Source organism: Chrysochloris asiatica, unplaced genomic scaffold, assembly GCF_000296735.1.
Source record: "Chrysochloris asiatica unplaced genomic scaffold, ChrAsi1.0 scaffold00093, whole genome shotgun sequence".
Classification (NCBI taxonomy): Eukaryota; Metazoa; Chordata; class Mammalia; order Afrosoricida; family Chrysochloridae; genus Chrysochloris; species Chrysochloris asiatica.
The window spans coordinates 6,130,377-6,141,687 of NW_006408611.1; the positions used below are offsets into that span (position 1 = coordinate 6,130,377).

The 11,311-nt window shown below is 37.9% G+C and overlaps 1 pseudogene; it reads left to right on the forward strand.

Annotated features, from left to right (window-relative positions):
• The first annotated feature begins 2,113 nt into the window (after nucleotides 1-2,113).
• Nucleotides 2,114-3,058, forward strand: LOC102821572 (annotated as a pseudogene).
• Nucleotides 3,059-11,311: the final 8,253 nt, after the last annotated feature.

Below are 11,311 nucleotides of genomic sequence, written 5' to 3' on the forward strand. Positions count from 1 at the left end.
CATCACTGTTGTTGCTAGGTACCCTTGGGAGTCATTTCCAACTCAGAGCAATCCTATCTATATACAACAGAATGAAGAGCTTCCTTGTTCTGTGTCAGCCTCAAATTTCCTATGGTTGAACTCTTTGTTGCTGCCATTCTGTCAATCCATCTTATTGGGGTCTTCCTCTTTTTTGATGACTCTGCACTTTGCCAAGGATGATCTCCCTCTCCAGGGATGTGTCTCTCATGAACACATGCCCAAATTATTAGAGACAAAATATCACGAGCCTCACTTTTAATGAGCATCCTGGCTGTACTTCCTCCAAAACAGATCCATTTGTTCTTCTGGCAGTCCAAGGTATTTTCAGTAATCTTCGCCAACACCATAATTCAAATGTATCAATTTTCCTATGGTCTTCTTTTTTCATTGTCCAATTGTCACACCTAGGAAGCAACTGAAAATACCATAGTTTGCGTCAGGCACACCTTAGACCTCAAAGTGACATCTCTGCTCTTCAACATCTTTGGCAGTTAATTTGATTAATGCAACACATTATTTGACTTCTTGGCTTGCTGCTCCCATGACCGTTGATTGCAAATGCAAGCAAAATGAAATCTTTGACAACTTCAGTCTTTTTTGTTTATCATGATGTTATTTGTTGGTCAAATTTTGAGGAATTTAATTTTCTGTACATTAAGGTGCAATGCATACTGAAGTCTCTAGTCTTCAATCTTCATCTGTAAGTATTTCACATTCTCTTCACTTCCAGCAAGCAAGGCTATGTCATCTCTATGTCACTAGTTGTTAATAAACCTTCCAATGGGCTCAAGCATGGCAACAGTTATGAGGTTGGCCCAGGATTGGGCAGTGTGTCGTTCTGTTGTGCATAGGGTCACTATGAGTCGGTACCACCTCAATGGCACCTAACAACAACAACCACATGAAGTGGTTGAACAGTGACGAGATCTTTTTGGTACGGGAACTTTCTGTATTCCTTCCATGTTCCTTATATGCTTCCTGTATCATTCAGTATTTTACCCAGAGAATCTTTTAGTATTGCAAGTAGAGGATTGAAGTTTTTCTTCAGTTCTCTCAGCTGAAGAAATGCTGAGTATGCTCTTTCCTTTTGATTTTCTAACTGTAGCTCTTTACACATTGCATTATTATCCTTCATTTTGTCTTCTCTAACTGAGAAATTTTCTGTTCAGCTCTTGACTTCATCATTTCATCCAGTCATTTTTGCTTCTCTGCATTTAAGAGCTAGTTTCAGAGTCTCTTCTCATATCCATATCTAAAATGAGTCAATTGATTGGCCTCACAAAGCAATTATCATCTAAAGACTTAATTTTAACAAATATAAATTGTATATGCACTGAGAAACCATAAAATGTGTGTGACTTCATTGCAATATTTGTTTTATTGCTGGGGCCAGGAAGCAAAACTGCAATATCTCTAGGGCATGACTGTACTCCGTTTTTTTTGTTTTTTTTTCTCCTAATACAAATTGAATTAAGAATTATATGTCCTCTCTCTTTTTCTCAGACATTTTTCTTTTCCCCCCATACTACAATGGAGATAACTTCCTGCACCCCAGTATCATTGTCATTCATCGCTTCTTTATTGGTCTTGGGGTTTCCTACTACAGATTGGAGTCCTGGTGTGGCACTGTGGGCTAATGCATATGACTGCAAAGTTGTTTGAATTGCAAGATCAGTGGTTCAAGCTCACCAGCTGCTCCTTGGAAACCCTATACAGGGTTGCTATGGGTTAATCGACTCGATGGCACTTAAAAACAAACAACTACACATTATGTCTCCAATCTCTTCACTAAGCAGGGGATCCCTCTGACTGTTAATAGTTTATATTTGTATAAAATTTTTTTAAATCATTTTTCTTTCTAATTCAACATCAGAAATGACTTTCCATTCTTCATCTAAACCTCATACTTCCACCAAAGTTTAATCATTCTAATAAGTATCTACCCTCCACACCCGAGAGTTTGTGTAGTTTGATTTTAGTAAACCACTTGAACCTTAGAGTGTAAACCATTATTCTTACAATATATTTTGGCTTAGGACATTCTGTCAGTCAGGAGTAACTGAGTCCCTATTTCTTAAAGGCAGGGAGTAAGATGGCTGCCGTGTGTCAGAGTGTGAAAGGCTTAATGGTTGGAGCCATAACCAGAGGAGTCACAGGTCTAGGCCTAGCCATGTGGAAGCAACTGGTGGGGCAGCAGGCCTCCACTGTGCTTTTGGACCTTCCAGACTCAGATGTGGTGGCCCAAGTCAAGAAATTAAGAAAAAGTTGTTCCTTTGCCCTTTGTAATGTGACCTCAACAAGGATATGCAAGCAGCCCTGACTCCAGCTATAGACAAGTTTGGCTGAGTGGATATCACAGTCAACTGTGCCAGCATTGCAGTGGCCGTCAATACAGACAACTTAACGAGGAGCCAGACCCATACTTTGGAGGAGTTCCAGTGAGTCTTCAATATGAATCTCGTACGTACCTTCAATACGATCCATTTTGTAGCTGGAGAGATGGGCCAGAATAAACCAAATCAGAGAGGCCAAGGAGGAGACATCATCAGAACGGCCAGTGTGGCTGTCTTTGACAATCAGGTTGGAAAGGCTGTACACTCTGCTTTCAAGGGGGGCATAGTAGGCATGACACTGCCCATTGCTCAAGATCTAGCTCTGGTAGTCATCCGGTGATGACCATTGCTCCAGGACTATTTGGCATATCTCTGATGACCAGCCTCCTAGACATGGTGTACACTGTCTTGGCCAGCCAGATGCTGTTCCTCAGCCTACTGGAGGACCCTACTGAGTATGCTCACCTAGTACATGCCATATTTGCAACTCATTCCTCAGTGGAGAAGTCATCCAGTTGGATGGTGCTATCCACATAAACCCTGAAAGGAGATGGCAAAGAAAATACATCCCACTCTGCCATTCTTTTAAGGTACTAGACTCCAGCTCAAGAGGGATCCCAGTTGCTACTTTATCCACCAGTCACCCTCTGCCTAATAAAGTCTGTATTTCTCACACACACAAAGAAAACATTGCTAATTACTGAAGCACCATTATTTATCCTCAGTATATAGCAATGAAGAAATGCTCAACTAATACACTGCATCATCTTTATCATCACCGTCATATTTACAATGGAGATTTGTTTTAGTAAGGAGCTTTGTTTAAATTTTATCAGCAACACTTAGTTGTATGTGATGACTATCAAACAGGCCAGTCAGATGCCCATTTATAAAGCACAGGGAATCTCTCCGAGCAAGACAAAATCCTATGACCCTTTATACTTAGGGCTTTCAGGAGCTCGAAGAATTTCTAGTGCATTCATATTGAGAACTATCAGATTTGACTGGCTTTCTATCAAATTTGGCCTTAACCTAATCACTGGGTAGCATTTTGAGTCTAATTGAGAGCGAGGAGGTCCACATTTAAATAGTATACAGGTTGTTCAAGCTAAAATGCTGTAATCTATAGGAAATAAACAATACAACATTTTCATCCACCAGTGTAATAATTGAAGAGTAAGATCTTTAAAATAATGTGAAATAGGCATCCCTAAAATAATGTGAAACAGGCATTCCTTGTATAGGAGTCTTTAGGTGACACTTCGGGATGATGCACTGAACCATAAAGTCAATTTGAACCTCAAAGTCAGGGGTTCAAACTTACCAGCTGCTTCTCAAGAAATTCTATACAGGGTTTCACTTAAGAACAACAACAGTATAGGGTCAGGACTTCTGGTGTAGCGCTATAGGGTTGGCACTGAACTGTGAACCACAAGATCAGCAGATCAAACCTACCATCTTCTCTTTAGAAACCCTAAACAGGGTCACTGTGAGTTGAAAGTGACTCGATGGCATTCAACTAGATAGGAACACAGCAAGCAAGTTGTGAGGCATAAGGGCACCAGAAGTAATTTGGCATCTGATATAACAATGAATGTCTGTTGACAACTTACTGTAGGACTAGAGCTGTCATTAACATACTACGAAAAACCTGTAGAATTATCCAAAAATTCAAACATTAGAGAATTGTCTATGCCTATGTGAGCTGCCAACATAGAAATGAAAGTACTTTAGGTTCATGTCATAAAGGGCTTAAATCTTGGTAGCTCATACTAGTCGTGAGATGGGTTTCTGTAAGGTGTACAAATACAAACACTGGTGGTGCAGATGACACTGGAGAACAGTATGAGATCAGGCCAGGCAAGGTGTCACGTACGTAAGCTCTCAGAAAAACAGAATCATTTAAGACCAATGGAGCTAGTAAGTAAGCAAGTCTGAATTAAACATTGAAAGACCAAAGAAAGTGGGTCTCAACATCTCATTATTTGGTGAGTAGGAAGCAAGTGACCTCCATACACATGTTAACCTTATCCTTAATTCAAAAGACTACTCTAATACAAGCTACACTGATGGCAGTAGCAAAAAACCAGGTTCCAGGCATTGATGGAATATCAATTGAAATGTTTCAGCAAACTGATGCAGCACTGGAAACACTCACTGATGTATGACAAGAAATTTGGAAAAGAGTTCACCTAGCCAACTAACTGGAAGACATCTATATGTGTGTCCATTCTAAAGAAAGGTTACCCAGAAGAAAGCAAAAATTATGGAACAACATCATTAGTACCACATTCAAGTTAAATGTTGCTAAAGATAATTCAAAAAATGGTTGCTGCTGTACATCAGCAGAGACCTACCTGAAATCCGAGCCAGATTCAGAAGAGTATGTGGAACAAATAATATCACTGATGATGTCAGATTGTTCTGGAATGAAAACAAAAAACACCGAAAATATGTTTACTTGTGTGATATTGACTATACAAATGTATTCAACTGTTTGGATAACAACAAACTACAGGTAGCATTGTGAAGAACTGGAATTCCCAAATACTTAAATGTGAGCATGAGGAAACTATGCATAGACCAAGGCAGTTGTTCGAACAGTAAAGGGGATAGCACATGGTTCAAACTCAAAAAAGTTGTGTGTTAACATTGTATACACCATCCTTATTCAATCTGTATGCTAAGTAAATCATCTGAGGAGCTGGACTGCATGAAGAACTCAGCATCCAGACTGAAGGAAGGTTCCTTAACAACCAACAATATGACACAACTTTACTGAAGGTGAAGAGGACCTGAAGCACTTACTGATGAAGGTCAACAAATACAGACGACAGTATGGTTTAAAACCTCATGTAAACAAAATAAAAATCCTCAAAACTGGATCATAAAAAACAAAATAAACTACTGAAATTATCAAGGATTTCATTTTACTTGGATCTACAATGAATGTTCGTGGAAGCAGCAGTCAAGAAATCAAAAGATGTATTGCATTAGAAAAATGTGCTACTAAAGACCTCTTTATTAAAGTGTAAAGCTCTCACCTTGAAGACTAAGGTATGCCTGGCATAAACCATGGTATTTTTAACCACCTCATATGCATGTGGAAACTGGATAATGAATAAGGAAACCAGAGAACTGATACCTTTGAATTATGGTGTTGCCAAGAATATAAAAATACCGTGGACTGTTAAAAAAAATAACAACAAATCTTTCTTTGAAAAAGCATAGCCAGAATGCTCCTTAGAAAGAAAATGGCAAGACTTTGTTTCACATACTGTGGATATGTTGTCAGGAGAGACAGCTCCTGGAAAATGGGATCATGTTTGATAAAGTTTAGGGTCACTGATAAAGAAGAAGATTTCATTAAGAATGGATTTATTCCGTGACTGCAACAACAGACTCAAATGTAACAATTGTGAGACTGGCTCGGAACCAGGCAGTGTTTTGTTCCGTTGTATATACAGTGCCTATGAGCCGGAAATGACTCAATGGTACATAACAAAAAAAAATATATATATATATATTTTTTTTTTTTTTTTTTCAAAAATGAATTTCAGACATTATTTACTTTTCTTACCCTCAGGCTATCAGGCATGTATCCTGATAAAAAAAAAGTTCAAATGTGTATTGATTAATCAAGCATGGGACTAGACTGTTAGTCCATATCATAACTTAAGTTTTCCTTCTTTTGTTACCACACAATCATTTTTCCTCTTGTTTAACTAGTGATAAGAACATCCCTAAACAAAGTGCATAGATGGAAAGATTGCAGTAAAGGAAAGGGAAGATGAGTCTTTCAGCATCATCTTATCTGTCATACCTAGGAAATGAAGGACACTCACACTGAAGCAATTTATCATTGTTCACTTTGGTGTTCAGAACTTCAAAACTGCATTATACAAAATAGTAAAGTTTATGCGAGCAATGTGAAAGAGAAGAGTACTATACTGGTAGAATTCACTGGGTAAAATTTTAAACAGAAGAAAATTCAGAAGCTATTGACTCTGCATCATATTTAATGTCTACATATGTAGACCTGGCAGTGGTAGTGAGGTTGGCCCAGTATCGGACATTGTTTTGTTCTGCTGTACATGGGGTCACTATGAGTCGGTTCCGACTCAATGGCACCTGACAACAACAACATATACCTGGACATTAAGTGCAATTGTCTTTTCTTTCTTTCAGGCACATAAATTGTATTTTCTCAAGTGTAAAGCAAATAGGTAAAGGAACAGTTAGGAAATTCTCCATACAGTACATCTGATAGGTTCTGTTTGTTGCACAGTCATATACATTTAATCTCTTAAACATATTCCTCCTAAATCAACATCCTAGATGATCTCACTACCCTCTTAATCCAATGAACTATATTATTTTCCATCAGAGTTCCATGCTATTCTCCATGCCTGGAATATTTCACAGAACTTCTTTGCTTACTGAACAAATGCAGATAATTTTTTATTGATTAAATTTCCTGAAAATTATCAAAATATATGAGTAATTGTCAAATGTTTTCAAAGAATATAACTTTTTCTATTCTGAAAAGAATTTTAAAAGGAGTTTCTCATACTTAAAAACTTCAGAAGATTATAGGCTAGGAGAATACAGCTAGAAATGGTAAAAGCCTGGAAACAAGACATCATTTTGCTGTTGTTAATGTTTGTTTGTAGTCCTGGTGTGGCTCTGTGAGTTAATGCACTGGATTGCAAGGTTGGTTTGAACTGTAAAGTCGGCAGTTCAACCTTACCAACCGCTCCTCGGAAACCCTATATAGGGTTGCTATGGCTCCTAACCAACTTGACGGCACTTAATAACAACATCATCAAGTGTTTGCTTGCTTTTCATACAACCACTCTATGTCAGAAATATGCAAGACCACCACTATTATTTGGAGACTCACTAGTAGGATGCATGGAATGCAACATAAATTTACTCTCAGGTTTAAAATTTATTACAACAATGAGTAAAGGTATATGGATGGTTAATAAGGATATAAGACATGAGTTAATTTGGAGGAATACATGTGCAGGTTTTCTTATACTGTTCTCTAATTATGAGTGGCCTCATAAATCTTGAGAGACAACAGTAAGTTACAAGCATGTGCTGTTTCTGCCTACAGAAGCCCAGTAGAGATTCAGTGCCTAAAGTCAAGTTCCTTGGGTTGTGCAAGCCATTCGCAATTGGTTACTTACCCACCCAGCAGTTGCATTGAATAAAAGGCCTGGTGACTATTACAGAAAAGAGCCAAGAAAATCTTACAGAACAGTTCCACTCTGAACACAGCAGGTCATTGTGGATCACAACTGACTCAAAGCAATGTTTATTTTTTGCCACACAGGCACACTTTGCCTAGTATGTACCCATGGTCTATATTATCAGAGGACAAGCAGGTGTTAAATATAGATCATATTATTTGCACAAACTATCTAGGCACAAGAAAGTATCCATATTAGATAGCTGTTGATTAGAAAAACTTTGAGTCAAGTCTAGTTGCCAGCCAAGGGCCCACTGGGAAAATTGGCTTTTGAAAAGATAGAACTCATATGTTAACTGTTCTCTGTAAAACTTTCGAATCAAATAGATGGATGGGATATACTTGTCTTGGAAAGGGAGGTCCTGAATACATCAGAAAGAGTAGGCTAACCCAAAAATGGAAGCCTGGGATTGACTGCATTCCATACCCAATGTAGTACAGGAGACACGGGAGTTGGAAGAAATCAGAAAGATGGATATAAGCTACTACACCTTGGTAAGGTGGAAGGTTAGAAGAAAAGAGGAAGACCCCCCAATGAGATGGATTGGCCAAGTGACAGCATCAATGGACTCAAGCGTGGGAACAGTAGTGAGGTTAGCCCAGGATTGGGCAGTGTTTCGTTCTGCAGTACATAATGTCACTATGGGTTGGTACTGACTCGATGGCACCTAACAACAACAACTGGATCTATAAAAAAACCCGGTACAGAGGCAAGGATGTGGGACACATCTTCGGGCAAATACATTCCATCCAATGGCTGAGGACAGGACAAAACTGCAGATAAACCTCGGATTAAAAATGACATTCATTCCTAACTGTGTCTTTAAGAATTTGTAGGTCAATAAAGCCAGGTGTATACAATACTTATTTCGCTTTAATTGGGTAAAAGAAAAGGAGGCCTGGTGGTACTTTGGGATAGGCATTGGGCTGTTAACAGTGAAGTCAATGGTACAAACCCACCGGTCACTCTGTGTGAGAAAAATGAGATTGTCTGCATCTGTAAAGATTTACTGTCATGGAAACTCCATACAGGGCAGTTATGAGTCGGAACAGACTCAATGGCAGTGGGTTTAGTTTGGTCTGATTTAGTAAAGAAAAACTGAAAGCTTTTTCAATGATTTAAAAGCTGCACATGCCAAAAGTGAAGGTGATTGGGATGAAGAATTTGAAGAATTTGTTGTGAATAGTGATGAGGTCCATCCTTTCCAATTTTTTTCAATTTTTCCAATGAAGACAATTTACACACCTTTCAAGTGGGGCTTCACTGATAGGCACCTTGATCAAATATGCTGTGTTGAATATGTTTAGCTCTCCATAGTTCCACCTTTCACAAATCAGACTCATTCCTCATCTGAGCCTCTCATTCCAGGGAAATGGCCCATAACTTTTCCTGTTCCAATTAGCATGATGAATCCAAACAGTTGTAAAAAATCTAATCTGTTCCTGTTTTACTTCATATGACATGAAAAAGCTAATTCAAAGTCTTACATTAAAGCGTAAATAGGAATTGTACGTAAGTCAGTTATTTTTAACCTGAGGACTACTTGTATGTACCACAATGTACAGAACTCTTAAATATCATAATGATGAAACATATGAAAAAACATCACACATCATAACCAAGTAGAATTCTTACCAGGGATGCAGGAATGGTTTAATATTAGAAAAAAGAAAGCAATGTAATCCACTCTATAACTTTTAAAAAAGGAAAATTACCACAATATCAGAAAAGGCATTTGACAAAATCCAACACCGATTCTTGATAAAAACACTCATCAAAATAGGAATTGAAGGGAAAGTCCTCAATATCTTTAAGAGCATATATACAAAATCAACAGTCAACATCAACCCTCAATGGAGAGACACTGAAAGCATTCTCTTTATGAAGAGGAACAAGTCAAGTATGCCCTTTATTGCCACTCTTATTCAATATCGTGTTGGAAGATTCAGAGGTATAAGGCAAGAAAGGAAAATTAAAGGCATCCAAATTGGCAAAGAAGAAGTAAATCTCTATTTACAGATGATATGATCCTATACATAGAAAATCCCAAAGACTAAACAAAATAAATAAATAAATAAAATAACTACTGGAACTCATTGGAAGAATCAGCAAAGTGGCAAGGCACAAGATTAATATACAAAAATCAGTAGAATTCCTCTATACTAATAAAGACAGTTCTAAAAAGGAAATTAGGAATGCAATACAATTAACTATAGCCACTCAAAGCCAAAGAGTCAAATATATAGGAATAAATCTAGCCAGAGGAAAAAAAAAAAAAAAGACCTGTAGAAAGAGAACTACAAATCACTACATCAACAACAACAAAAAAGAGATTTTTGATAGCGTAGTGGTTACGAATCGGGCTGCGAACCTCAGGGTCAGCAGTTCTAAATACCAGCTGTTCCGTGGGAGAAAGATGAGGCTTTCTGCTCCTGTAAAGATTTACAACCTTGGAAGCCCTGTACAGGGTCGCTATGAGTAGGAATCGACTCCACGGCACATAACAACAACGACAAGATACTATGCATAGATAGAAAGACTTAACATTGTGGAAATGTCAATACTGTCCAAAGCAATCTACAGATAAAACACAATCCCAATGCAGATTTCAACAACTTTTTTAAAGAGATGGAAAAATGCACGTACCAACTTTATAAGGAAAACAAAGAGATCTTGGATAAGCAAAGCACTGCTTAAGAAAAAGAACAAAGTTTGAAGCGTCTCACTCCCTGATTTAAAAATTGACTACATGGCCACAGTGGTCAGGAAAAAACAAACAAACAAAAAACCTACTAGGGGCACAATGAAAGATACATATATCAATGTAACAGAATTGAGAACCTGGATATAATCCATCCACATACAGGCAACTGATATTTGACAAAGGACCAAAATGCATTAAATGAGGAGGAGATAGTCTCTTCACCAAATAGTGCTGGCAAAACTAGAAATCAATTTGCAAAATAATGAAACTTATCTCACACTATATACAAAAAGTAACTCAGCATGGATGAAAGACCTAAATGTAAATCCCAGAACTATAAAGATCATCAATGAAAAAATAAATATGAAATTAGGGGCTCTAACACACGGCATACACAGATTACCACACATTACAGAAAATGCACAAAAAATAGACAAAATAAATGATAGACACATAATAAAAGTTAGAAATGTATGTGCATCAAACGATTTCACCAAATGATTAAAAAGGGAGCCCACAGACTGGGAAAACATTTTTATGCAATGACATATCAATCAAGAGACTAATCTCTAAAATTCATAGGAAATTAAAACACCTTTACAAGATAAAGACAAATAACTCAATTAAAAAAATAGGCACAGGACATGAACAGACACTTTACCAAGGAAGACATTTGAGCAGCCAACAAACAAATGAAAAAATGTTCATAATCATTAGCCATTATTGTTGTTGTGAAGTGCCATCAAGTCAGTTCCGACCCATAGTGACCCTGTATAGGGTTTCCAAAGAGCAGCTAGTGAGCTTGAACATCAATCTTGCCGTTCAAATGGCTTTGCAGTCTGGCACATTAACCCACAATGCCACACCAGGACTGTCGGGGTTTTCCCTCGACATAGTTGTCACATGTGTTTGGTTCACGAGGAGGGGAGATCCAGCGGCGATAGGGATAGCGAAAGAATACACAGACAAACAGAAGAAGGGAGACAATGAGGCAC